Consider the following 27,832-nt stretch of genomic DNA (forward strand, 5'->3'; position numbering starts at 1 on the left):
TCGATTGCCTTTGAGTATCCAAATGGCTGAAGAACCAATTCTTAACGTCGATTTGATAAAATGACGTCATTGGAGAAAACTCTGATGGAAGAGAGTGCAAATGAACTGATCACAGTTTCATCCAACAGGAACATTTTTCTTGCTCCAGTTGAGAATTTTGTTTTAAAAAGCGGCGGAAACATCTTTTTTCCTCGCTTTAGGACAGGAAGAAGTGTTGCTACGCTCAGCGCCCCCTGTCGTCGGGAGTTAAAGCGTAGTTTCATCCACGTGAAGGATGATCGGCGCAAAACGAACGCCCGCCACATTCGAGAACGACCGACACGAATTTGGCGGCTTGCGGGTGGCTTTTTCGGCGTGCACCTGTTTTGTTTACATCGGCGGCGTGCTAGACGAAGCTTGTCAATCAAAATAGGTGATGATAACGAAGTGTTCTACATCGGTGTTGTGATTTCAGAATGTGATAATGTTTTCTGTCTGATAAAAGTTTACCGTTGTTTAGGCGTATTATTGCAGAAATCTGGGTACCAACGATGTTTTACAGATTTCCCTTCTTAATATGCATTGTATCTTTGAATCTCATCCAAGAGTGAATCTGTGAATCTAGCCAATTTTTACCCTGTAAAGACCATATTAAAATAACCTTATACACTCTAAAAGATACTTAGTAAACGCAAGGGTGCATATTTGTGACATAACATTAAGTTTAAAAGGAAAAGAAATGCATCTGCTATACCGTTAAATATTTATCTAGAAAAGCCTTAGTCATAGCCAAAGAAATATAATCGTACTTGATTTGGTGTTACATTTGCAACTTTGCGTTGGGAAGACTATTGTGTTCATCTTATTGGATATTATAAACTTACCATCACTGACATCTCCCCAGAGTTGTTTTGGATTGACAGGTAAGCCAACGTTTGTGTTTTCAAAAAATTTAACGCTTTAAAGTGTTGCAAAGAAAGTGAAATTTCTGACTACATTGGCTGTAATTTTTTTAAACTGAAGTCAGTAATATAAATGCTAAAATAAGTAAGTTCTAAATCCATAACTAAAAATTACCAGTTTCAATAATTGTCAGTTTTAAGCATTTCTTGTTATTAGTTTATCGTCTGGACTACCTTTTTCGATGCACTAAGTACATAACATACCCACAGTACTGATTTTACTTTGAATAAATATGTATCGTTTTCGTGAAATATTTTGTATCATGGGCAAATTGAATTTACCTGTTATCTTTAGCTAAACTGCATCTCCTCTCCTCTTCTGAATTTGCACTCACATATATAAGTGTATTCTAATAATTCAACTGCCAGCATTCACTTTTGTACGAATCAAACAATTTTTGAAAGGAAGATTTTGTCATAAAAGCAAAGGAAAAGGGCCTTATATGAAATAACAGTAACATCTCTATATCTAACATAACTCATGTGTAAATCTTTACAACAGTTTTATATGCTTTGCATGGTAAAATAAATTAAGAATTTCTTGCTCCGGTTACATCCATAATAACAAAAACTTTAGAACATTAGTTTATATGACATTTTCAAGAAATGAATACAGTATTGGAAACTGCCAAGAACAGAGTAATGTAAATGTATCCTGTTGCTATGATTTTAAAATCTTATTAAAATAGCACAACGCTTCTGTGAATTAGCTCCTTGCGTTAAGTCATTCGTTAAACTTAATTGTGAATACGGTAATAAAATGTTTTGTAGAATTAACCTTTTTTTAAAATTTAAATAAAGCTCAAGACCTTTTAATTTCTCCCCTACCCAAGGTTCGGTTTAGTTAGGGTTTACTTAATTATAGCAACGAACTCGAGGGCTATCTGCCTAAGGAGAGTGTTGACTTCGTGGACGACTATCTAAAAATTTGGTTTGGTCGATGGGGATGCTTTCGTGGAGGACTTTCTAAGGGAAACTGACTGGCATACACGTGACACATGAGAAAACCACGAAAACGCTTATGCCACCAGAGCCCGTTCGCGGAATTTGAACCTCCGAACGAACTACCAATTTTCAGCGACTTGGGCCACTGGTGGGCTGACTTTCTAATTGAATTTGCCCCATATACGCATTTCACACATATTCAAAGTATATTAGAAAAGTGTATGGCAAAGAAATATTTAACTATGAAACCTTCGTCAAATATACAATGATCTGCAGAAATTAATACAATAACCTTAAAATTATGATGTCAAAACAACATCAAACAAGATAGAAGCCGAAAAGCCAGATGTTTGAGTAGCAACTCCTACATATTTAATAAGCGGATGAGTTCGATTAAATTTAATGAATATGAATTGACAAAAAAAGTTCAATAGAATAAATACTGACAGTAGATCTTCTCGAAATTCAATGCTTACAAAGGTAGCATATGCTATCATAAGCAACTTGTTAAAAATAGAGGCCTCAACAAATTAGAAAATATAGCTGTAAATAATTATTCCACTTAAATGTATATGTATTTAAAAATGTACTTTTCATTATAATAACAACGACAGCAATGTGCAGTTAGAAACAAATGAGGATTTTGGAGTGAAGCTTTTATAAATTTTTAGCAACTTATGAAAGAATAGCTATTGGTTCGCTAAGAAGTGATGAGCTATAGAATAAATTAAAATTTTTATCTAATTTTATCAAAGACTTGAAAAATGTAAATAATGATGAACAGGAAATGAAAAAAGAGCTGTTTTATAAATAAAGTTGAGAATGTGATCTCTGTTTCTAAAAAACGAAATAGAAATAAAAAAATATATATTCCCATTTATTAAAGTCAGAATAATTTAAAAAATGTTCTTAGCATTACTAATAAGCAACGCCTGAGGTTAATATTCATAATGCATACTGGAACTAGTATAAATTATTTACGCTTTACTAATTTCGAAATAACAGCTTAACTCCCTGACAAGGCAGTCCATAAAAAATATTATTCTAAAGCCCCTTTGTTATGAGGGTCTTATTAACTAATTTATAGCAACGGAACTAGAAAATAAATTTAATTTCTTAAAAAATATTTTTTTATTCTCATATATTCTTACATTCTCTCATTCTTACATATTTTGTAAATTAATAATGAAAATTTAATGCAGCTTCAAAACCTGTATATTTAAAACTAATATCGGTGAAATCCTAGTATACGGTGCAGCCATGGCGCGATTTTGAAAATTATCGCTAACACCAAAAATGATCCAAAGAACGTCTATGTACTATACACTATATACTATATATAAATATATATATTCTTTGAATGACCTGTTTACTACTCATCGTATATGTCCCGTTTTTCTGCTCATCATAAAGTCGCCAAAAGTAACCAAATCCCGTATGCACCGGATACTAGGATTAAACCTTAATATCATTTATGTGCTTCTTTTTAATGCAGAAGTTTAATTTTTCTTTTTTTGCGTAGGATCCGAAAAGTTACAGGTGCAGCCTTTATGTTAGAAAATACTTTCAAGCTTCAGTTATCACCTTCACCTCTGGCAACATTTGTTGTTACAATAACCATAAACTGACGCATATTTTATTTTCCGCTCACATTTTCGAGTGCGTAACGTTGCTTCACACAGCATCAGATCTGGAAGGAGAATATTAGTCATACGTTATGTGTTACGCGGTTATTTATTTAAAGCGTTTAATTCTAGAGGCACTTCATTTGCTTAACGAATTTTGTTCCTAACTGGGTTCGATGAATAAAATTAATAAATTCAAAATACAAGCGTTTTGAGAAAATATTTAAACTATAGCTAATATGGAGGAACTTTTCTAGCAAAAGAATATATATATATATATATCAGTCGTCATCGGTTTACTTAATTTGCGGTTTTCTAAATGCAAGAAATATGTCTCCTAGATTAACAATTTTAGTAACAAGAACGAAATAAAATGACATTTAAAAACATTTTATTGATACTACTTATTTTATAGACAAAAACCCTATTTTTAGAGAGTAAGAACATTAAATTTAAAGGTCATCGACAGGCAAAATTAGCATACTTACTTTTTGTAGGAAAATGTTTGATACGTATTGCTTAACATTAGCTAAGATTCAACTATTTGAATATTGGAAATGCTTCAGCATAAGACGGTCCTTTGTAAAATTTACTTTTTGTTTTGTATTATTTAATTGAATATGGCGAATACGTGCAGATAGCTAAGAAAACATTGAAAGAATCAGCCCGTTCGCAGGAATTTGAAAAGGGGCTAGGGTCCAGTGAAGCTTAGCGGTCTTATCCCTCGTCCACTGGTGGTATTAATTCCGCATATCTTCGCCTTAAAGCCTCTAAAGTGGGGTTATTAGGGAAGGACAACCAAAGTAAAGCTCGTTTTGGGAAAGATAAGCGAAAAACGTTCTTTTCGATAATAATTACATTTGTGATTTGCAGCTTGATTCCAAATGCTGTGTAGAATATTCTTCCCAACAATTCGTAAATATTATTGAGCGCTCTACCACATTGTCTATAATTACCACTAATAAAATATTTACAGTTGTATAAACAGATAATGTTTTTTAAAATAACACTGGAAATCTTTGTTCCCCAAACATTTTTATGCTTAGAAATTATCGCCAAGAACCGCCGGGTGAGCCGAGAAAACCAATAAGTACCACTTTTGCATAGCACTTTGCTTCATGAACATGCTGTTTATTATCTTTTTTTACTAATGTATGGCTCTAATTTTCTATTGCATTTCCTCAATGAGGTCGCACAGAGCTCTTACGCAGAATAATATTTGCGCATGAGGAAAAACCTATTTCTTGTTTGAAAATGAAAGTAATTAAAAGTTCGATTTTATTACAAACAAAGTAAGAGGTACAAACTTTTACAGAAAGCAACTCTAAAGGGGAAAATATTGCAAGCAATGATTATTAAAACTGACGTTCAAAGTTAAGATTCTCATTTTTATTCATCATGTTTTCAATTCAAATAAAACCCATTAGCGGCTGAGTGGTAAAATAGAGTTGTTCGACCTGAGCTCAAATCCCGGCCAATAGGCTGCTTTCATGAGAGTTTTCATGACTTTTCCCAGGTATAACGTAAATACTAGTCAATTTTCCTTAAAAAATCATCCACGAAGTCAACTCTTAGATGCAAAGTCCTCGTGTGCTTTGCTGTAATCCAAACATTCCAGTATAACCCCAAGTATAATAGCAAACAGTATTAAGGATGCAGGAGAGCTAATAGCCAGGAGCATAGGGTAGGAATATAGGAACCAGCAACATAGGGTCTGTAGTATATAGTCTTCAAACCATTGTACGTTCATCTATTGGCAATGTTTTTCAGTTGAGCTCCACGTTTTTCAACGACAAGTTTGTCTACGAGTTTTCTTTCATGTTACCATCCAAAATGGAAAGAATATAAAAGAAATGAAGAAATATCTTCATTTTTTTAAAGAATTGAAAACTTGAAGATAAAAATTACATTCCAGTACAACAGAAATAGTTTACTTCTTGTAGCAAATGGAGTAAAGATTTTCTCAAAAAATAAGCTTGTTGATTTAAAAAAGTAAAACCTTAATCAATGTAAATTTTAGCATGTATTCAGCTTTTTAACATGATATGTAAATAATTTTGTTCATTAATTACTAGAGTAAAACTATAAAAATGGAGGACGTGAATTATTAATAAACTATTGCCACTTAGTCATAGTTACATATTAATTATTCAGCTTTATTTGCAAAATACGTTGAAAAATATTACCGATACTGTGTAACTGTACTTACCTAAAAGTACTCATCACCTTATAAAACCAATTGTGAAAAAATAAATCAGCGAAATTTGAGGATTGCAGAGATGTTTTACAGTATGTTTTTTTTTTTTTTTTTTTTCTTAAATTTTGTCTTTAATTTTTTTCTCGTATAAGGTGCTATTACAAATGTATATATATCACTTAGTAATCAATGAGCCCATTTTTAACTTCTTAAATCGCTATTGCTAGTTTCACTCCCAAGTAAGCCTCAGATAGGGATACTTCGTAAATTTTATTCCTAACCGAGACCTTCCTGAAAAAATCTCTTTCTTTGATTTATAGCTCAAATAACATGACACTTTTTTAATTCGGTTAATTTTTTCAGGACATTTTTTGTCATAGAAACATTATGTAACTTCATAATGCTTTAACCTGAAGATGATAGAATGAAAAAAAAATATTAGCAAACCTCAGAAAAATTTTATTACAAATATAGAACGCAGGAAATTGTTAAGTTCCTCTAGTAGATTGAGTTGAGAATTTCCTTTTAATAAGTGTAAGCTTCCATGAATACTTCTTTAAGATCTCAAAAATTTCTATTTTTAGTCTAAAAGAGGCGAATAAGGTACTAGACCGAATGGAATATTGGTTTCGAAACGACATTTTGCGTGGAAATATTTAAATGCGTTTCAAACTGTTGCTACCAAATATTATTCCTTTTTGTTACTGTCAAAGAAAATTAAATAATCAAGAATCTGCATGTATGTGTGTATATATGTATATATGTTCCTCGCATTGTGAAAAAAATCGACGGTACCTAGAGCCATCTGATTTTGAATAACGTAGTCTCCCACCCGAACACGGACACATGGAAGTCCAAATTTTGAATTTCGAATTAGTTTTATTATCTATTTCATATTTTGTAAAACATTAACGAATTTTTGGTTAACAAACTCAACGATTTCAAAGCTAGCAGTGGCAACACTGTAAGAGAAAAAAAATATTTTTATCTCCAGCGGGCGAGACTGTCTATCGGAAAATCTAAAGATATGCTGTTTTCAAATATTTTGTGGTTTTGCTGTTGAATCGAATTTTATTTGGTCTAAGCGCCAAGTACGTGACATTCAATGAATAAAGTAGACCCACAAAACGATAATAATAATAAAATAAATAAATAAAAAGAAAAAGAAAGAAAAAAAAAAAGCTGTCTTAGTAAGAAAACTGAACGTTGATATGGTGAACTGAGAAAAGAGTGAAAAAACAGGCGTATGCCAATACGCCTGTTGAAAAGAGAGTTGTTAGAGTGCAAAACGTACGCCAATACGCTGCATCGGGAATTCTAAACATATACTGCTAGGCGGCTTTTAAAATCTTTGCAATTTTCTGCTGAATTGTATATGGCGTAAGTGAGAAGGAAATTATGCTTAATAATGAAGCTAAAAAGAACAAAAAAAAGGGGAGTTATTAGGAGTGAGTGTAACAGCAGACTGGTAGACTGCAAGCTCAGAGAGCGTAAAAACCAACTCAACAAACCCTTTTGGGCCACCGTTAAAATAAAAAACTTTTCAGACTTTTTCAATACTTTTTAACCCGTAAATTTTCCATATTTCTTGTTATTTTCAAAATTCTTAAGTCTTCATAAATGTTTCTTATATCATAAGTTTTGCTGTTCACCTAGTCAATTTCCCATTTCCGTTTCTTGCAAAAGCTTCCCATACTTATTTGCGATTATTACGCTATTTTTCTCATTTCGTCGTCATCTAATATAGAGACTTTTATCTTAAATGCTATTTGGCCCACCAGCGGCCGAGCGGTAAAGACGCTGAACACTGGTAGTTCGGTCCGAGGTTCGAATCTCGCGAACGGGCTGGCCTGCATGGGTGTTTTCGGGGTTTTCCCCATGTGTTACGTGTATACGAGGCAGTTTCCCTTAGAAAGTCCTCCACGAAGGCATCCCTCCTTTTAGGCAGATAGCCCTCGTGTGCTTTGCCATAATTGAATAATCCAATCCAATCCTTAAATGTTATTTTCTCCAAATGTATAGAATTCAAAATCTTCGCTATGAAATGGTAGTCTTATGTGAAGCAAGGGTTGAATTATTTGAATTACGGCAAAGCATATGAGGGGTGTCTCTAAGGTAAGGAATGCCTTAGTGTAGGAACTTTTTAGGAGAATTTACCTTATATTTACATTTACACGTGAGGAAAACCTAGAAAACGTTTTTGTTGCTAAGCTTCTGTTCACCGGGATTTGAACTCGAATCGAGCAACCAGTGGTTTTACCTCTCGGCCCTTGGCGAGATATGAAACAAGCAATTGATGAAACTCAGGATTCGAGATGATTAACTTCAGGTTTTTACTTCTTTCTACGAAATAAAGGAAGTACTGTAATCGCGAACAATTTGAGTATCATATTTGAAAGGAAATATTCATTTTGGCTATTTGGAAATATCCATTTTCGTTTAATTAGATTTAATTCCATCTTACTTGTTACTGTAATTTAAAATTTACCTGTCACTTCAATTACAGTAAATGCAAAGGATTGAATTTTCGTACTTAATTTCAATAGGAGTCAATTCTGTTTAGAGCATTCAATAAATGAAAATACGACATTGTACTAGTGCTCTTTACATGAATACATGTAAATTATGAAAAAAAGTTTGTTAAAAAAGAGTTTGTTGAGATACACCAATTCAATAGAAAATTTCGAAAGCAGCATAGCAGTATATGTATGCATTCATGTACAATATGCACACATGCAGACAAGCAGCAGTACCTACACATCTCTATACAACTTTCTACAAATAGATCCCCACGCTTTCAAACGTGTGTGAACAAATGTTTTTGTTTTGCATAGTTCAAGAAATCTATCCATATTATTTATTATTTATCTCACAGATTTATTTATCTCTGTTTGTTTAAAATTTCCCTCACCATTTATCGATATTTATAATATGGATAGCTTTCTTGAACTATGTAAAACAAAAACATTTGTTCACACACGTTTGAAAGCGTGGGGATCTATTTGTAGAAAGTTGTATAGAGATGTGTAGATACTGCTGCTTGTCTATATATGTATGCATATTGTGTTTAGTTAACTATTTTTCTCAAAATAAGTATATTTATTTCAGATTTTAAACCCTCTCTCTTTTTTCTGTGAACCAAAAGTCTTACTCACCTTATCCTCAGCTCACTTTTAAGTTATAATGTAGAATTTTGATAAAGTGATTATATCTGTTTTTCATAGCACCCATCTATTTGAACATTAATCGCACCTTGCATCCTCTCTCTTTCTCTGCGTGGGGGCCCACCAGCGGCGGAGCGGTAAAGACGCTGAACACTGGTATTTCGGTTCGAGGTTCGAATCCGGCGAACGGGCTGGCTGCATGGCCGTTTTCATGGTTTTCCCCATGTGTAACGTGTATACGAGCCAGTTTCCCTTAGAAAGTCCTCCACGAAGGCATCCCTCCCTTTAGGCAGATATCTCTCGTGTGCTTTTGCCATAATTAAATAATCCAATCCTTTCTCTGCGGGGATTCTGTTTAGGATTCACCAGGTCTGATATAAACTTGCCGAATTACGATTAGTTGAGACATTACTGACGTAAATAGCTAATTACAAAAAAAAAAAAAAAAAAAAAAAAAAAAATCGTAATAAATATTTATTGTATAATTGGCAACCTGCAGATTGCAAAGCATTTAGTTCATAACTGTGTTAGTTACAAGTCTTTAATTTGTATCAACAACAGATCATTAAAGATTTAGGTTAAATAAGTCAAGTTTTTACATTTTACTTTTATCATGTCATTGTATAATTTGGATTATCTTAAGCTTGTCCCTCGACTTGAAGGTCTTGCTAGCTAATAAGTAGAAATGAAGTTGTGCCAGACATCTTGATATCTTTAACATGTATATCGTTTAATGCATTTTCCTTTGTTCACACTGTTAACTAAACGTTTCATTTTGCGAAATAATATTTTATCATTTTCCAGCCTGATATATTTTAAATAAATTTTTCTACGTAAACGGTAGTGATGAGAGGGTTCAATCATAATGTCATATTATTAAAAATTTGTTAATTATAGCCGTATAAATTTATATTTAATTATGTTTGCTTCAAATCTGAATGCTATTGATCACGGAAATGTTTGTAAAGCATCATACTCCTTTTAAAAATTAAACTAGTTAATGATTCATGCTAGCGATAAGAAAGTAACCCAATCTTCTTGGATCCATATTCCGCAGTTGTTGGAAGTTTTCTTGTTTCCGCGAATTCTTCAATCTTCATTACACTCCCTTTCCATAGGGGCTGTGTAAAGGGGGTTGATGGTCACTCCCAATTGTGAGAGAAACCACAAATTTTAGATTAAGAAAATAAGACAAATACCTACGACTAAGAACATTTGCATGAATAAAGTTAATGCTGCGTTTAAAAGGGGAGGGAGACGTTGAATCTCTGCGATGACTTTGTGTTAAAAGTCAAAAGAGTGTTTCCAATTTCATAGAGTAAAAATAATGTTAATACATTGCATTCTTCCGAAATTATGCCTAATGTGAGTTATATGAAAATCATTCAAAATAAGTATTTGTTATAAAATGAAAGGTGGATTACGAAAAAATACAGCTTCCAATGCATAAATTTGTTAGTTACCAACAATATGTTTGTTAGTTTCAAAGATTTATTTGAACAAGTTACTGTAGAATAATTTTTAATATTTTTTTTTATTTGAGCAAATGCATCATAGAATTTCTTAAAGTGTGAAGCATGATCTAGCCGTGGGTCCAAGAGTAATTTTTGGCAAGAAGCGAAAATTTTCTAATAGTTTTGTTTAGTTTCAGGGATTTAATTCAACAAGCTATGGTAAGATAATTTTAAAAAATTGTGTTATTTGGACAAAGAACCACAGATGTACTCAAAGTATTATGTAATTATATAAATGCAATAGTTCAGTGGAGATAATGACTTAAGGATTTCAAACTAACAATGTTTCAGGATGCTTGAGAGAGAATACATCAATTATTTTTCACTCTTTACTGAGATGGTTATAGATATTGCTGGCATACCGATAGAATGCGTAATAGACGGATGGGATTTTGGAGACCAAAAAGTAGTAGTAGTAGTTTCATCGCATAATTTTATTTCTTGATAGTTAATTTTTAAGACATCACTAAGGATGCGACAAGCACCCCAAATTCTCCAAACAACTTATCACGTTTTGAGACAATGGATTAAACAGAGAAACACACAGCTTACGTTAAGATTTTTGTTTAAATTTTGAACTATGATTGGACCAGAGCTTATCAAATTGCAGACGACGTAATGCGGTTTGCTTTTCAATTGACGTAGTTTAGAATACAGGAAAAGGATATAACCATTTAAAATCAGAAATCAGAAGAACGATTAAGTTAGTAGTTTTCTTTCATACTTTTCATACTGATATATGTATATATATATACACACACACATATATATATATGTAATGAAAGCACAAATTTTGGAAGCACTGCATTGGGAGTTAGTTCCACGCTCTTTTTCTGAAGAATTTGCAAAATGAAGTAAGTACCATATTTGGATACTCGATGATATGTAACTTTAAGAACGATGAACTTGCAGATACTTTTCCCGTTGGAGTTCTAGGCAGCAGGTACGCATCCTGTCCAACTAAATGTAATGATATAAAATGAATGATATGGAGCTTGGCTGTGGCGTAATAGATGAGTACCGAAGAAACTTGGCAAGGCAAACAACGTCAAGATTCAAAGTAACTTTATTATTGAGGAAAAGCAAGTCAGGATTCTCAATATTTGGTTCACATACGGACGAGCGTCTTATGCGCTCTACATTTTTATTAGATCAGCACATATTCCTTGAACAAAGAAGGCAGCCGAGCTTTTATATATGTTTGCCTTGTCGCGAAATGAGAATTGAATTGATTGAATGAGAAATATATCTCCAATGAAATTCGAGGAAATAAGTTTAAATCGAATGTTGCAAAAAATGTGCATAATTTAATAGGCCGCACAAGGAAGTCATGTGGTGTCCACATCAGATTTTCCTTTTACATAGCATTCATCCTTAAGATGCAAAAACTAAATAAGAATATAAAGATACGGAATTCTACAGGTCAAATTTCGTCAAAAAAGTCAGAAACAAATCATTTAAAACTGAGCTTTTATTTCCCTGAATGAAAATAATATTCGCTGTTGTCACAGTATATTTTAATACTATAAACAAACAGCCAGCCGCATGTACTGTGCTTTACTATGCTTTTCCTAACCGGCTCTTTCACTCTTACCTAATTAACAGAATCGAGAAATCCCTGTTAAATACAGCATTCTACAATACAATTTTGTTCTGACAAGATAAAAGAGCTTGGAGCTTCCTACGTATAATATAGCACACTTAAAGACAGTTTCGATCAAACGAATTCAGAGTATTCGGAAAATATTCATATAATGCAGCATTTTTAGAGTCCTGTTTCACTCCAATATGGTTTAAGAAATTACAGCGAGTATTAGAACACTCTCACATGGCAGGTTTCGCTTTAATACGGTTGGTTAAGAAAATTTTAAGATAAAAATATTAGTTTAATATAAAATGTATTCATAAATTTTCAGAAAAAAGAGTCAAATTTTAAAGATGTTTCGAAATTAAATATCTTAATATTAAACTAAAATCATTTGCTGCACTAAAATCACTAACAACTGACCACGATATTCTCTAACTTTATAAGGTATTTCTCCCATTTGCCTAAGTGCCTTCGTGGTGTAACGGTAGCACGCTGGGCCAGTGTTCCAAAGGTCCGTGGTTCGATTCTCGGCGAGGGTGTTGTTAATTTTTCATCTCTCCGGCCTCCAAAAAATATCCTAATGTCCACAACTTAACAGAAAGGCATTAAGAGTTAGTCGAATAGATTAATTCAGTTTACTTTTTCCTGTTTAACTTTGCAACAAATATGTCAAAATTTTTTCTCTCATGCTATTATTAATGAGATTTATATTTTTGCTTTTAGAGTTCATTTTCGCTGCAAAGGAAAGTAATTACAAAAATATAACATGGTCTTACATACCGGATGACCCCATATTTTTGGAGAGGCATTTCTCATAAAGATCAGAGTATCTGCATGCGATTTTCTAAACTTAAATAAACTTAGCATATCTTTTTTTAATTAATCTTAATGCTTTCTGTAATTGTTAGGTTGAGCATATAAGACTGTTTTGATTTGAAAAAGGCTCTTTATGGGAAAGGGATCGCCAACTTACATCTCGACAAAGATGAGCAGCTCAGAGAGTTCTTCAATTATATTTTGCTCAGAACACCATTCCGTTGCATACCTCAGTTTCAGGCCAACCATTACATGGCAGACCTGTAAAATCACTGAATACTGGTAGTTCGACCTTGGATGAATTGATTGCTGGATGATAATTTTTGTGTACTTCCTTTATCATAATAAAATTACGAGGTGATTTTATTTACAAGTCCTGTACAAAGCCTATCTTCCCCTTAGGCAGATAGCCCTCGCATGCTTTCCCGTAATCTAAATAACTAAATTTAATTCTCATTTTGAAAAACTTTCTTCTCTTCCGATATGGGATTCCGTTTTTTTTTTTTTTTTTTTTTTTTTCCCCTTCAAGATAACAGTCAGAGTTAATTTTTTGTTCATTTCATTATAGTCGTTAACGGTGAGATCCAGTGTATCAAAAATTATGAATTAAGTTCTTTAATTTTTTTTTTCTTTTCTGCTTACTATTATCAAAAATAGTTTTTTTCTCTTACTTTTTTAGAGGGCGGAGTAGAGGAAAATGCATGGATAATCTTCAGAATGGATAATATGCATAGGGATAATGTAATTCAGAGGTTTACGAATCTCCGTACAAAATAATCGTTAGCCGCGCTGTCTATCAACGAACCATTTCAACCCCCCCCATTTCGATAATAGGGGTTAAAAAGATTTTATTTATAAAGATGACAGGGCGGCGGTACTTTTATTTTTAAAAAAAAAGCGAAATAAGTGTTGTACAATTTTCTGCTGATATGCATTGTTATAATGTTTCATTTTCTCAAGTTCGGAATCTTTTTCAAGCCAATATAAAGCGCGGAGGGCACTAGGTGTTTGGAAATTAGCAAGCAGGTATTGGCTCCTGTCATGCTACTGTGTTAGCTACAAATATCTCTTGCCAAGCTTACCAGGATCGCAAACTGTTCAGTTTCTCCCTTGTTTTGAGAGAAAATGCCAAGGGAGCAGCCTCAGTGTTCCCAACCTTCTTCTTCTGCCAATAAGTTCTCCAGAGGACTTTTCGCTCGCATGTATTTTGAGTGCCCCCTTGTCGCTCGGATGCTGTATGCTTACAAACAATCATCTCTTCAGGATTCGAAACCAGGAGTTTCGGTACGGTAGTCAGCGTCACTAACGACTGGGCAACCGAATCTTTACACAGTGGAACCTTTACTACCTATTTATTTTTTCTTTCTCCTTCTAGAATGATGTTGGGAATACACGATGAATACAAGAGAAAGATTAAGAGAGGGAACTGTTAAATGTTATAAATAAGTTACATATACTGTAAATAAACAGGATTTATTTATAATAAAAATGTTTTATAATAAAAATTTCGTATACTATATAGTTCTTTTTCTCTGATTTTTCCCTCAAATGAATATACGTTTGTTCCAGAGTTAAAACGTTTTCACAATTCGCATCCCTTTCACTTGGGTCATTGAAAGCAACTTTAATATTTTGTTACTTATAAATAAAAACTCCTTATAAATACAAATTGGAAAACTAATCTTGAAATTTCCAAAAACTAACAGAAATAAACTAACGGAAACTGACATAAATACATTTATATCGCAACTTGATTAAATAGCATTTGAAAATATCTCTAATAAGGCCCCTAAACCACATGCCCACAGGAGGATCCTATGAAACCCACTATTGCATCACCCTCTGCCAGATTTATATATAGATTAAGAAAACGCATTTGCGATAATTAATACATATTTCATTCCTGGTTTTATACCTTAAATGATGTATGAAAGAAATACTACACCGAGAGCGTGATTTACAAACAATTATTGCAATAAAAGGATAGTTGGAGAAAGATGGATTGGGAGTAAATAACGCTATTTGTAACGATTTTTATCTGTGAAATGGTGCGGAAAAACGATCGTCGGAGTAATTATAGATGAAGATCTATAGCTCCGGCATGATTTGCATATCACGGGTAAATAAGAAAAAATTTCATCTTATTAATATTTTTGAATATTTAAAAAAAATTCACGCTTTGGGCGAAAGCACAAATAAATACTTATCATGATTAAAAAAAAACAAACTCTGAAAGGTTTCGAAAGGTCGCCCAAAAGGGTTTGTTAAGTTTTTTTTACGCTCTAACTGATCTCGCAGTCTAAAAGTCTGGTATTGCACTGACTCCTGCTAACCCTGTTTCCTTTTAGCTTTATTATTAAGCATCGTTTTCTTCGTACTTTACGCCATATGTAATTCAACAGCAAGATCACAAAAGTTTTAACAGCAGCATTAGGCCACATAAAGTTCAATTCAACAGTAAAATCACAAAATATTTAAAACCAGCATACCTTTAGAATTTTCGACAGATAGTCTCGCAGGCTGGAAATGAAAATGTTTTATTCTGTACATTGTTATCACTGCTCATTTTTAAATCGCTTTGTTAATCACAAATTCATTAATTATTTACAAAATATGAAATAAATAATAAAAAATATATAACGTCATTCTATGAAAATATGCTGAATATTTTTAATTAGAGAGATCATGAATTAAATTAATTTTATTATTTAAATCATTCCGATTCAAAAAGTAAGAAACAAATATTCTTATGAAAAACATCTGTTGCTTTCAATTAGCTTAGTTTATTAATCTATAACAGACAAATTCAATTTAAAAGATAACTATCTTACATTTTGCCGATTGGCAACAGACTCTAATGAAAAGTGAAACGAAGCATTTGTAGCAATTCGATGCAAAATCCCATTTCGTGACTAATATTCCTTTGGGAGTAAAAATGGCAAGGAGAGGGAGGGAACTGCAGGTTCTACATTGCAAAGATCCCATTTAATGATAACGTTTTAGGTACTTTAGGTAGAATAAATTGGATAATAAGATATCTGATTCTAATTGTTAATCTTATTACTATTTAATTTGACTTAACAGGGAATATATACTAAACACAACATTATTTATGGATTCCAAATTTTGAGTAGATTAAAGTAACTATGGCGCAGCAGGAACAGTTCATTATCCGATATCACATAATATTATTGGAGTTAAAGTTGATGTTTTTCAAGTAATGAATGAGTCTTTATTGTGTGACTAACTCTTACCCTTTTGTTTCGAGTGGCTTCTTTGATAACAAACAAAGCATTTGTATAATGTAAGTACTTCTCACTCCGTAGATTTCGAGAGCCAAGACAAAAAGTATTGCCAATCAGACGCTCATTTGTGAATGGCTTCCTAAAAATGCATTCTTTCGAGTTTGCCTTCCAAAAATGGCAAATGGTATTGTCGAAGGCGCATTATTGTCTGTCTCTATTGTTGTGCGGAAGAATCCCACCGCTTTGCAAATGAATCGACAAAAGTCACTTTCTGTGGGTAGATTTTTCCCGCGCCTATAGTGAATTGCCTTTCCTAAAAAGTTATACATTATTTGGAACGTCTAGAAATGAAAGCGTCTATTTTTGTATTTATTTAACCTTTAGGTTGGACACAAGAAACATATAACAGCTAAATATTTAAAAAAGCGGTAAAACTTACAAAATTGCAAATCTGTCCAAGAGAACAGATTTTTAGAACAGAATTACTCTACCGATCTGCTTACTAGATTGCATCTCTGGGGAAAAGCCTATTGTAAGATTTTATAATCATGTCCCCGGATAATTTGGTTCAATCCTGGTTTCGGTTATCACAGATTACAGCAAAGAAAAAAGTTTAAGAATTGAAAATTAACGAAATAAGTTACACAATCCTAGCTAAACTAGAAATGTGGTAAAACATGGTGAAATGTAGTATATTAGAGCTTTTAGTGTCTTCCGATGGCAACTACGATTAACAGCGTGAGCTTTTACGCGAGATTCGAATCGATGTTTCTCTGTTTTATGTAGTTCTTTGGTGATAAAGTGTGTTTTTATTGTTTTGCCTTTCTTTGAAACTGCACATTTTCCTCTTAAGTATAAGTATAGTTCTTAAGTATAAAGCATCATATCTCGAAAACTAATTCTTTCTTCCATACCGTACAAGAGTGATAGAGAACGTAGACCGTAAATATGCAATGTAGATTGCACTCACGTTATATTATTATTTTCTGTAATCCTCTTTTTTTTACATAATTTACTAAATAAGCTTTATTTTTCTAATCTGTACGAATATCGCGTTATATACAAACTTCGATATTATCCATGGTTTCATATAATTGCGGGAAGTCCTGGAAAAGGTATTTTCGATGAATACGGGAGATACTAATTTGAATTTAAGTTCTAGAGACAAGGGATATGTTTAGAAGAGAGAAGAATTACTTAAAACTAAACTACGCCGTTTGCTAGGAGATCAACACGGAATTTTTAGTATGCCGAACCTATGTGCTACCGTAGCATCGCCAAAGCGGAGCAGAGGAATATTTTTTAATTCTAAGAAAGTAAAAAAATAGAAAAAGAAGGAAAAGAGAAAAAAAAAAAAAAAAAAAAGGAGGAAAAAATTATTCATTTGTAAGTTGTTTTTTTTTTTTACTTGTATTTCGGAAACCATGTTACTCACTCATTTTCAAAGTACTGTGATTAAATTAATGTAGAAGAAAGGATATTGCACAATTTACGTAAATTATACCAGAGCTTACGAATATTTTCTGCATTCATCTTTTACTGGAACGTTCTTTGCCGTTTGGACTTTAACATGAATAAATCTAGTCGAAAAGCTTTCCGAGCTTCGATCGATAGGTGAATTTATATGAATCTTCTCCAGGGAAATGCAGTGAGAGTTTTAGAAGTTAAAAATTCATTTTTACAGAGAAGTTAGAACTCAGCAATCTGCATGATTACTGGTAGTTATTAAGAATTGTATTTTACAAGCAGCAGAAACGTTTAGTTGTAAGCATTTTTAGCTTATGTTATAAAAGTGATTATTTAACAATAAATGCTATAGTTATTGTTACTTATCAGTGGGGCTCTAGGCGAGTTAAAATACGGCATCCTTTATAATTGATCTGATAATGCAGCCAGTGTAGCAGATAATAGTTATTGATACAGGAGGTAAAGATAGAAGTAAAAATTAGACATAAGTTTTCAAATGATATGCTAACGATAAGCAGGAGGTGACAACAGATGAGAATATCTGAGATGTATCAGTTTTATAGAAGCACTGGGCCCACCAGCGGCCGAGCGGTAACGTCGCTGAACACTGGTAGTTCGGTCCGAGGTTCGAATCCCGCGAACGGGCTGGCTGCATGGGTGTTTTCGTGGTTTTCCCCATGTGTAACGTGTATACGAGCCAGTTTCCCTTAAAAAGTCCTCCACGAAGGCATCCCTCCCTTAAGGCAGATAGCCCTCGAGTGCTTTGCCGTAACCTAATACACACACACACACATATAGAAGCACTGTCTAGCACCTGCGCTATCCAAATTCCTGTCCTCCTCATCAGTAACCCTTACTGATGGAATGATTCTCGAATTGTCCGCTGGTGGCCTCCATCCCCTTCATAATTCAGCATTCCATTCCTACTGACAGTAAGCTGATTTTTTCCCTATCCATTCCCTTTTCAAAGAATTGTTGAAAGACTCATTTCTGTAGACACGGCTAACATTACGTAATAAATGTATATAGGCTTGCTTAACTTTACACTCTAACTTAGCAATATGCCAATTATTGAGAAAGAATTTTAGAACGATACACTGTGTGGAATGCAGCTCAGTTTTCAATAACATATGATTATTCTAAATTTGGCTTTTGGTATTTTTATGCTAGTTATAAAAAATTTGCATATCTCTTTAAAATATGGTCACGAATTTAGCGACCAGTTACCAATAACCAGTTACAGTTATACAAGAATCACACCAAAATGTCATCAAATTTAACGACTTTGCCTATTTCTCCGTAAACTTTATGACAAAAATTAGTCTCTAAAACAATCGCCAACTTGGCGCGATCTCGCCAATTTGGCGAGGTAGCCATTTATCTTAATGTTAAATGGACTTGTCCCTGTAAACTTATTTTTCCGGCTTAACTTTGTATTCTTGAAGCCTTTCATACTACATTATACAAGAGATAGTACATTTTACATGAAATTTTAGTAAAATTATTTACATGTATACAAAATTCGTAATAAAGTAATAAAATTAATTATTGCAGTCAGGAATGAAAAGTGCCCGAATTGATTTAATAGAACGAACTTACGTTTAATGTTGAAAATCTATACTCTGGAAATAAATGCAACAGAACTCATGCTTTTAGTACCCTCTTACTTCTCTGAAAGTGACCGATATTTCTTGAGAACAGAAATTAGCAGTGGTACTACAGTAATTTACAGTGATAAATACCCCTCTAAGACTTATCTAACCTATCTATGATCCGTCTAATAATTTCTACAGAATATTCAAATCGACAGGAATCCTGGGTAATCATTTTAGAGTTTATTTTAGAAGGTTTAGTAAACACTACAAAGCACATTAAATTTGTAGATATTTTATGTATTAGAATGACTTAAATTTATCTCGCGACCATTCGAAGTAATATGAATTATTAAAATCATATAAAAGTTTAAACATATTGACCAAGAAACTGAAATAAAAAATTGTCGTATAAATATATATTAGAAACCATCTGTAATTAATTATAAAAATGATTCACATGTTTTTAAATCTCCAAAAGTATATCATAAAACATACGAATTAGATTTATTATCAATAACATCAGTTAGAAAAATCAATATGAATTAGCAATCATGTAAAATATCTGAATTAGACTGTAAAAATTACTACTGTTAGGCAGCACGCTAACAATCATTCTGTACTGAGGAACGTAAATTTAAGCTTTAGAAGTATCTTTGTATATAGGCTTGCTTAACTTTACACTCTAACTTAGCAATATGCCAATTATTGAGAAAGAATTTTAGAACGATACACTGTGTGGAATGCAGCTCAGTTTTCAATAACATATGATTATTCTAAATTTGGCTTTTGGTATTTTTATGCTAGTTATAAAAAATTTGCATGTCTCTTTAAAATAATTTTCTAAAAATAAAAATTCAAATGTTTAAAGAATTATTAATTGGTATATCATCAATCACAGGAAATTAATATGTTGTAAATTAGATTAATGCGTTTATTAAAAATAAGATGTAAAAGAAACATACACATTGCTTTTAAACTGCTCGGTTAGGAAAACAATGTAGAGTTTTAATATGAAAAATTTATTAAAGAATTTGTGCTACATCATAAAAACTGGAAATTTACAGTCAAGGGATGTAATAAATACCTTTATAACCTGATGTCGCATAGCGAACATAGCATGGGGGTAGAAGGCTGATTAAGAGAGGGATTGCTTACTATCGACAGCATAAACAAAAACAAAAAAAAAAAAAAAAAAAAGTAAATTCTCTCACAGAAATATTACTTATGGTTCTAAATGATTTTTGATCATCTGTGAAGTTCCTCGTCTTAAAGAAGTGAATATTTTAATGTGCTCAGAAATATTGGTCATATTCAGAAGCGGTCTTATTTGAAAAATAGTAACCGCGAGAGAATTCACTGTATGTGAATAACTTGAAATATATAAACGGAAAATTAAAAATATAGCGATTGTAATAAAATTAAATGATTTTGAAACTACATCAACAAAGAAAAGCAGCGAAAATTAGTAAAGGTTCAATAAAATATACATATTGGACCAGTGCTGTTATAAATTTGTATTCGTTTACGTGAAATCCCAAATTTTAAAGAAATTAAAGCTTCTGTAACTATTAATGCTTTCTATATTTAGAGAAACCTCTTTCTGTACTATCACAATAAGAACATCGTTTCTAGAAATGGTAATTTTTCTGATAATATAAATAAACAACAGTATTGAATAACACTTTTCTAATGATATTCCACAAAAGACTGAAATCACCTGGAACCGTGAATGGCCGCCTTTGCTGGACTTAGAAAGAATTTGCTGGTCTTTCTCTTTGCTGGGCTTAGAAATGAAAAGTAATAGAAAAACTGCGCTTTATATTTATGAAAATGTTTCTCCTAAAAGCCAGTAATTCATAGTTTAAAATGGTTTTTAGTAGCATCTAAATATTGCAACACAAAAGTTCGTGTAGTGTGAATGGGAATCCCTAGGTAACATTAAAAGGCCAATTTAAGATTTTTAAAGTATAATATAAATTTCAACATAACTCATTTTTACTTCAGCTTATACCAAGTTTTCATTTAATATTTATTTCGTATGTGGAATGCTTTCAAACACCAAAAGAAAAAAAAAAAAAAAAAAAAAAGCGATTTTTGATTTCAGTTGGAATACCCCGTTTACAGGGATAAATTGTGTTTCATGGAAACCGCATTCTTCCCTAGGAATTTAAATTCTTAGGAATCAAAAGCGAAGAACATATAAAAAACCTGTACTTTGTCGTTTTTCAACATTACAACATACATTTTCTTCTTCTAGGATCACTTCCGCTTATTATGACAAAGGATGCGGATGAAAAGTTCGATATTGTTCCTTACTCTTCTGCAATTAGTACGCCGACTGCAGACGGATTTTAGATCATGACATGTTATAATGTAAAAATAACGATTTAAATAAAGGCTACTTTCAGGCTTTTTTTTTGGGGGGGGGAAATATTATGAAGTTATTCAAATTGCCAAACAATTTGACTACTATCTTCGAACCATGAAATAAATATTAAAGTAAAGTTTATGTAATTTGTTTTAAACCCTTCTTTCCCCTTTAAAAAAAGAGCTTTTGTGATGAAAATTTATATTTCGAAGTTTATCTCACTTTTATTTTTAAAAGAGCAAAATAAAGAGTCACAGCCAAACAATCTTGTTCATCCTATTGCCAAAATGATCATTCCGGTTCTAAAGTTAGGCTAGGATCAGATATTAGATCTTTTTAATAGTTATAATGGAAAAGAGTTTGTCCGCTCCTTACCCACTGCTCTTCTTCATTGCTTGAGAATTTGCGGTGTTCCGGTTTTCGCAAGTGGCTACAAGATACAATCTGTGCCCCGCAGTTGGTAAGGTGTCTAATTGGGCGTTGCAGCTTTCAACGCTATGCCTCGTTGCGAGATCACAAGGTTCTTATTGTTCTCTCTTAAGACGACCACCGCTATGTTTATTTCAAGGGTTTTGGACAAATTCAGAGTTGGTTATCTTCGCTTTCGCCAGAAGTTTCTTAATTAATTTCGTATTCAGTTTTTCAAACGACGTTACATTCAGAACCAAAAGTAATTTTCATTGCAATTTTTAAGGCACTCGGAAAGGAGGGATTATGAAGCACTAAATTTAAAAGTAGAACTCTATCCAAGGTAACTGATCTTAATTTGGTTGATCTAAGTATGGCAAAACACGCTAGAAGGATGTATTTGCGAAAGAAATTTTAAGGGAAAATGGCTCGGGTTCACCTTACGTATGGAAAAAATCCAATGCAAATTGTACTGATAATGTAATAAGTCTTGATAGTGTAATAATATAATGTAATAAGTCATGATATATTTGATGCCTATAATAATGTAATAAGTCATGATATACTTTTGATTTTCCTGTAATAAAAATTTTTCATACATTGCAGTCACGTTTTAATAATAATAATAAATTTCAGTGATATTAATTGTATAGAAGCAATTGATAATTTAGCGTTTAAGCAATGGGATGAATGAGTTTTCTCGAAAGTTAATAGCTGATCAAAATTAGGCTAAAAAGGTTTTCACAGAAATCATAAGTTACAACTTTCAACAACTTGCAGCCAATTTCTTCGTTTAATCAAAAACTGATATGCAGTAGGAAACCTATTCATCTCAATATTCTGTGGGGAATGATGCAATTTAGGGAGAAATGTATAAAAATGTAATGCCACAAGAATATATATACGAGTAATTAATTTGGGTAAATTATGTCTAATATTATATTTATATTAATTTTAAATTATGTAAAATTACTGTCAGCACTGATACCCTTCCAACCTCTAGCTTCCTTACCGCTTCACAGTTACTTAAAACCTCCTCGATACTTCAAATTTTAAGGTCATGTACTTTGATAAATTTGGACATTACCCAGGTTATTTACTTAAAGTTAACACATTGCTTTAAAGATTTTTTAGAAAATTGCGTTTTGTATTAAAGTGAATCCGTCAAAGTCCTTCATTTATGAATAGTTCCTGGATTAAAAAATACTATTCATTTAAAAAATTAAGTGCTGTATTTATTCAAATTCTTTCTATAAGCAATTCTGATGATAGAACAAGGCTAACTGTAGTTAAAATATTAATTAACCACTGAATCATTTAAAATAAAATAATTAAAACTTAAATTTCAGTAGTAAAAATATTCAACATTAGTGATAGTATTGAGATCGGTCCAACGAGAATTAAATTCACCAAAATAAATTTTTAGTTTTCATATTTTTAACAGATTCTGAAGATTGCCCTAAGATGGTTAAACGTATACAAATATACGACTGTCATTCGAAATTCGCAATCCCTAACAATAATAAATTTTGTTAACCTTGTCGAAGGCCTCAAAAACATTTTGAAAGTACCTCACGAATCTACCAGTGAATTTTATAAATTAAGTAGGAATTACAAAGATCCTAAACTCTACAACGAATTCTACAATGAACAGCTGGGGATCGTATAAATATTTCGCTTTTCTTCTTAAAAATAAATAATATGTCTTGTTAAAACAAAATAGATACAGCCAGAATTACGAAAAGCTACAATACAATTTACTATACAGTTTTACCGTTAGCATCAGAGTTTGTGCAGATGATAGCGCACAGAAAATTTAAATTTAGAAATTGTGTAATCAAAATACATATCATATTCTATGACAGGCGTATTTTTAAAATGGTACAATTTGTTACTCTGATATACTGCGCTTTTTATAGTATCGAAGATAAGTGAAAAGATTATAGACCTCATCGATTGGCATCAACTTTCTGTTTTGCCAAGACATGAATTTTTTTGTCTTTCATGTAGAAGAAATCATGTAGATTAACACCTGATTTAAAATTTAAAAAAGATTTATTTAAAAAAGAATTGATTTTAAATTTAAATTACCTGATTTAAAATTGATTTAAAATTTAATTGCTTTAATAATAATTAAAGCAAAAATGTGATCAAAATTTAAGTGAGTTTGCAGATGTTGGTACATTTGGGATATGACTTGTTCAATAGGAAAAAAATAATTCTTCCCGTCCCCCACTCATTTTACCAGTAAAAGTGCAACCCGATAAACGATGCTAAAAGAGCGTCGTCGCAATTCGAATCACGCATGAGAGCTAACCGATCATTGCATAATGCACTTAACTCTTCGCCCTCAATCAAAGCGAAGAGAACGAAGGTGAATATGCTTGCGAAACGAGTTCTCCGCCTCCCCCTTTTGTGTTCTGGATATGCTCTGCCACAAGATGTGGTGGTGGGGATAAAATACCCTTTTAATGGCCACTCATCTAGAGGGATTATTATAATTCTCCCTCTTTTATTTAATTGTGGAATCATTGTGTAACTGTTATTACAGCTATAGTTAAAATAACCGTAAGTTAAATCACAATTTATCCTCTTCTTGGTTTTTCTAGCACTCATAAAAGAAACGACTGTATGATTATACAGAAAAGATTACTAAGACATGTATCTTCTGTTTTGTAATACTCACGTTTATAAATTATCATGTATTATAAATTATCAGTGTCGTTTCTCTTGTGTCTATAATTCGTCTTTGAGTAGTTTTCTTGCAGAGGGCTGGAAAGAAAAAAAAAGATTTTCTTTATTGTCTTGCTCCACAGCCAATCTGAATACTCGAGCATTATGTCAAAACTATGAATCTATGTATTTTTAGTAGTTTCCGTGGTTATGTGCTAGATGAAAGTAGAAAACTCATATTCTGTGAAACAATTTGAAGAGAATTTTTATTCAAATGACAAAACTCGACTTTTCCCATTCTTTCCGTGTCTTTTCTTCGTGCAGCATGTAAATACCAACCAGCTTCCTTAGGTTGTGAAAATTTTAGTTTAATTAACCCATTATCTTGTGATATGATCTATACTTCTACTCTTCGTTAGCTCTTACCAGCATGTAATTGAGATGATGTATAACAACAGAGTTCTTGAAAGGTAGACAGAGAGCTTTGGCAGCAAGCTGATCTTCGTATTATTCTCTCGCCCAGCCAGTTCTCAGAATTTCGATACATTTAGCTTTTTGCCATCCGAGTTACTCATACAATACGTTAGAATTGAGCAACGTTCGTTAAGCTTTTGGCACTTGTATATCTCCAGCATTAAATGACTCTAAATTTACATTTTATGTTCTTGAAATCCCGAAAGCTGGCAGAGATTAATTTATAAGCATAGGACGTACATATAAGGTGTTTCTTCCTTCCTTTCTGGATGCCTTGAGGTGTAACTGGAAGTATGCTCGACGCACATTCGGGTGGGCCAGAGTTCGAATTCCGACGAAAGCCTTGCGGATTTCTTCAGTTTCCTGACTACGAAAAATCCTAAGTGACTCAATAGTCATTAAAATTCTTTTATATTTTTTCAATTTCTATCTATTGGCTTTTTTACTTGATTTGCAGCCAAGACTTCCTACATTGATTTATATCGCATACTTTTTTATCAGGGGGTACAGCAAAGCAAAACTAACGCACAGGTAGTAATGGCCGATAAATTTTGTTATCACTCATTACTGCTTTTGTGTCGGAGACCTTTTATTAAAAAGAAAAAAACAAGTTATCACATTTTCGCTAAAGTGAAATAACAAAATAGGCAAAAGCTAAATCTTATTTTCCCTCTTCCGAAGCATAAGTGCTAGCTAAAAATTATTTATTAGTTCGTGGTTTTGTACTGAAAGTATCTGCTTGCTTTCCGATAGACTACCTTTTATTAATTATTAGTGAATGGAAAGTATTGTTACGAATTTTGTATATGTGTAAATAATTGAAGTGAAATTATATGTGAAATCGTAGTATCTTTTGCATAATGTAACATGAAATGCTTGAAAGAGTCGAAGCTCTGCTAGAAAAATAAGAATACAGAGGCAAGTTTATTTAACACTAATAAATGGTTATCTCGTTAAATTCGAGAGATATCGCCACGCTAGAGGAGGTTTTTCGGCGACTAATTTTTGTCACCAAACTTGACGATAAATCGCCAAAAGTTGCCAAACTTGGTGATCATTCGGTGATATTTTGGTCCAGTCCCTGTATGACTAACTGTAATTGGTATTGTAACTGAATAACTGTCATTGATTCCTGTATGTAACTGTAACCGCATCCAGCCCTCATATGCCTTCCAATAATTTCGAGAAGTGGAAGGTACTAGAGATTTCTCGGCGGCCAGAGGAAAACTATATAATTCTGGAGAGAGCATTAGCTCTTAGTTTCTTGGTTTAGAGTCGACTACAGAATATTGAGATATCACCGTGTGAACTTCACATTTTAGATGCGCTTTGCATTACATGGTGTTTAACGTTCGTAGTAGTCGTTTGGAGTGTAAGTACTGATTGTGCTTTGTGATACTGAGAAGAGTTGTACGAGTACTTTTGTGAAAAGCTCTAGAACTGCAAAGTCCTTGTTTTGGTAAAATAAATTTTATCAAACTATCATCGGCTCTGTATGCATTCAATTTATTACAAACCCGTACGAACGTAGCAGTATTTAATTAGCTATTATTTGACAGAAAACTTTTCTGCTAAGAGGCGGATCGGATGTCATTTTTTAAATTATGCTTATTATAAATTTATAAATTTTTATTGGTTCTCCAAAATACTCGAACATATCTATTCTAATTTTTCAGATCCCTATCAATCACTTCAGAAACCCAAATTCAACTTGTGTGTAAGTACAGATAAGATGGTGGAATTTGTTATTACTGACTCCTGCCAGTTTTATCTATGTTAGGTCCAACAATTCCGCACCTTCAACACTTTGACAAAACTTGATACCACTGAGTACTCCATGAGTACTGTTTTTCAAAATATTTTTCAAGCTAAGAGAATTTTAATATGATGAAATGGACCTTTTGTTCGAATTCACAAGTATATGAACCAGAAGACATTTAGCTTTCTGCACATTTAGCTACATTTAACTTTTTTTGCACAATTACTGAAGATTCTTTCATGGCTGATTTTGCTTGAATTTTGTGAGGATTAAGGGATTAAATATTTAACTATCCGAATAGAAATTAGAGCTAGAAAGTAAGCGAAAAGGAAAAGTCTGTGCATTCATCACACATTTAGGATTAGCAAAGTTTTCATCTGATGACTAAGTTAGGAGTTTTCGGTCCGACCATGACACATTCTTGACACAAAAGTTTGTGACTTTCCCGCAATCGTGAAATCCTAAAAATCTTAGATTTCGTTTCATCCTGCATTACTTCACATTTTATTGATAATAAAAACTATATAATTATTCTAGGAAAATTTTAATGTGTCTTTTTAAAGTGTAAAAATAATCTTTTTTTTTTTTTTTTTCTTTTTTCTTTCCTCCCCAAGAATTAAACGCATTGTGTGTGTATGCTTTAGGATGTTAATGATCAACATACGAGTTTGGAATTCTGAAATCCAGGATCAGTTAACAGTTAGAGTACAGTAATTTTTAAGAAATCCTGCTGGAAAAAGTTCTGGATACTTCTATATTTTTAATTAGGTAAATGGTTATGGATTTAAAATATCCAGCACTCGCATACTAATGTTGTTATCGTTAAGCTAGTTGTAAGAGAGAATACCCTACAAATAGGTATCAGTAAGTGTTCTAATCATAGGAGAATGAGCTTACTGTAGCATCATTGTGAATTTGCCATGCTAATGCTATAAAGTTAGAAACCTTACAAGTCGCAGAGTCACCTAGATTACTTGATTACTCCAAAGGACAGTAGCGCTATTTCCCTTCATGCAGGACTTCTAAAACAAACAGCCTAATATTTACGTCACA

At 32.6% G+C, this 27,832-nt stretch overlaps 1 protein-coding gene across 2 annotated transcripts in view; it reads left to right on the forward strand.

The window, feature by feature from the left end:
* The first annotated feature begins 296 nt into the window (after positions 1-296).
* LOC118182611 (uncharacterized) overlaps positions 297-27,832 on the forward strand; it is an 826,788-nt gene continuing 799,252 nt past the window's right edge. For both annotated transcript variants that reach the window (XM_035352007.2, XM_035351999.2), the window contains exon 1: positions 297-902. The gene's annotated coding sequence lies outside the window, so the exon portion shown is untranslated. The remainder of the gene's footprint in view (positions 903-27,832) is intronic.

This window comes from Stegodyphus dumicola, chromosome 7 (assembly GCF_044657685.1).
Source record: "Stegodyphus dumicola isolate Sdum_Otavi_A_Nest chromosome 7, ASM4465768v1".
In the NCBI taxonomy this organism is placed as follows: Eukaryota; Metazoa; Arthropoda; class Arachnida; order Araneae; family Eresidae; genus Stegodyphus; species Stegodyphus dumicola.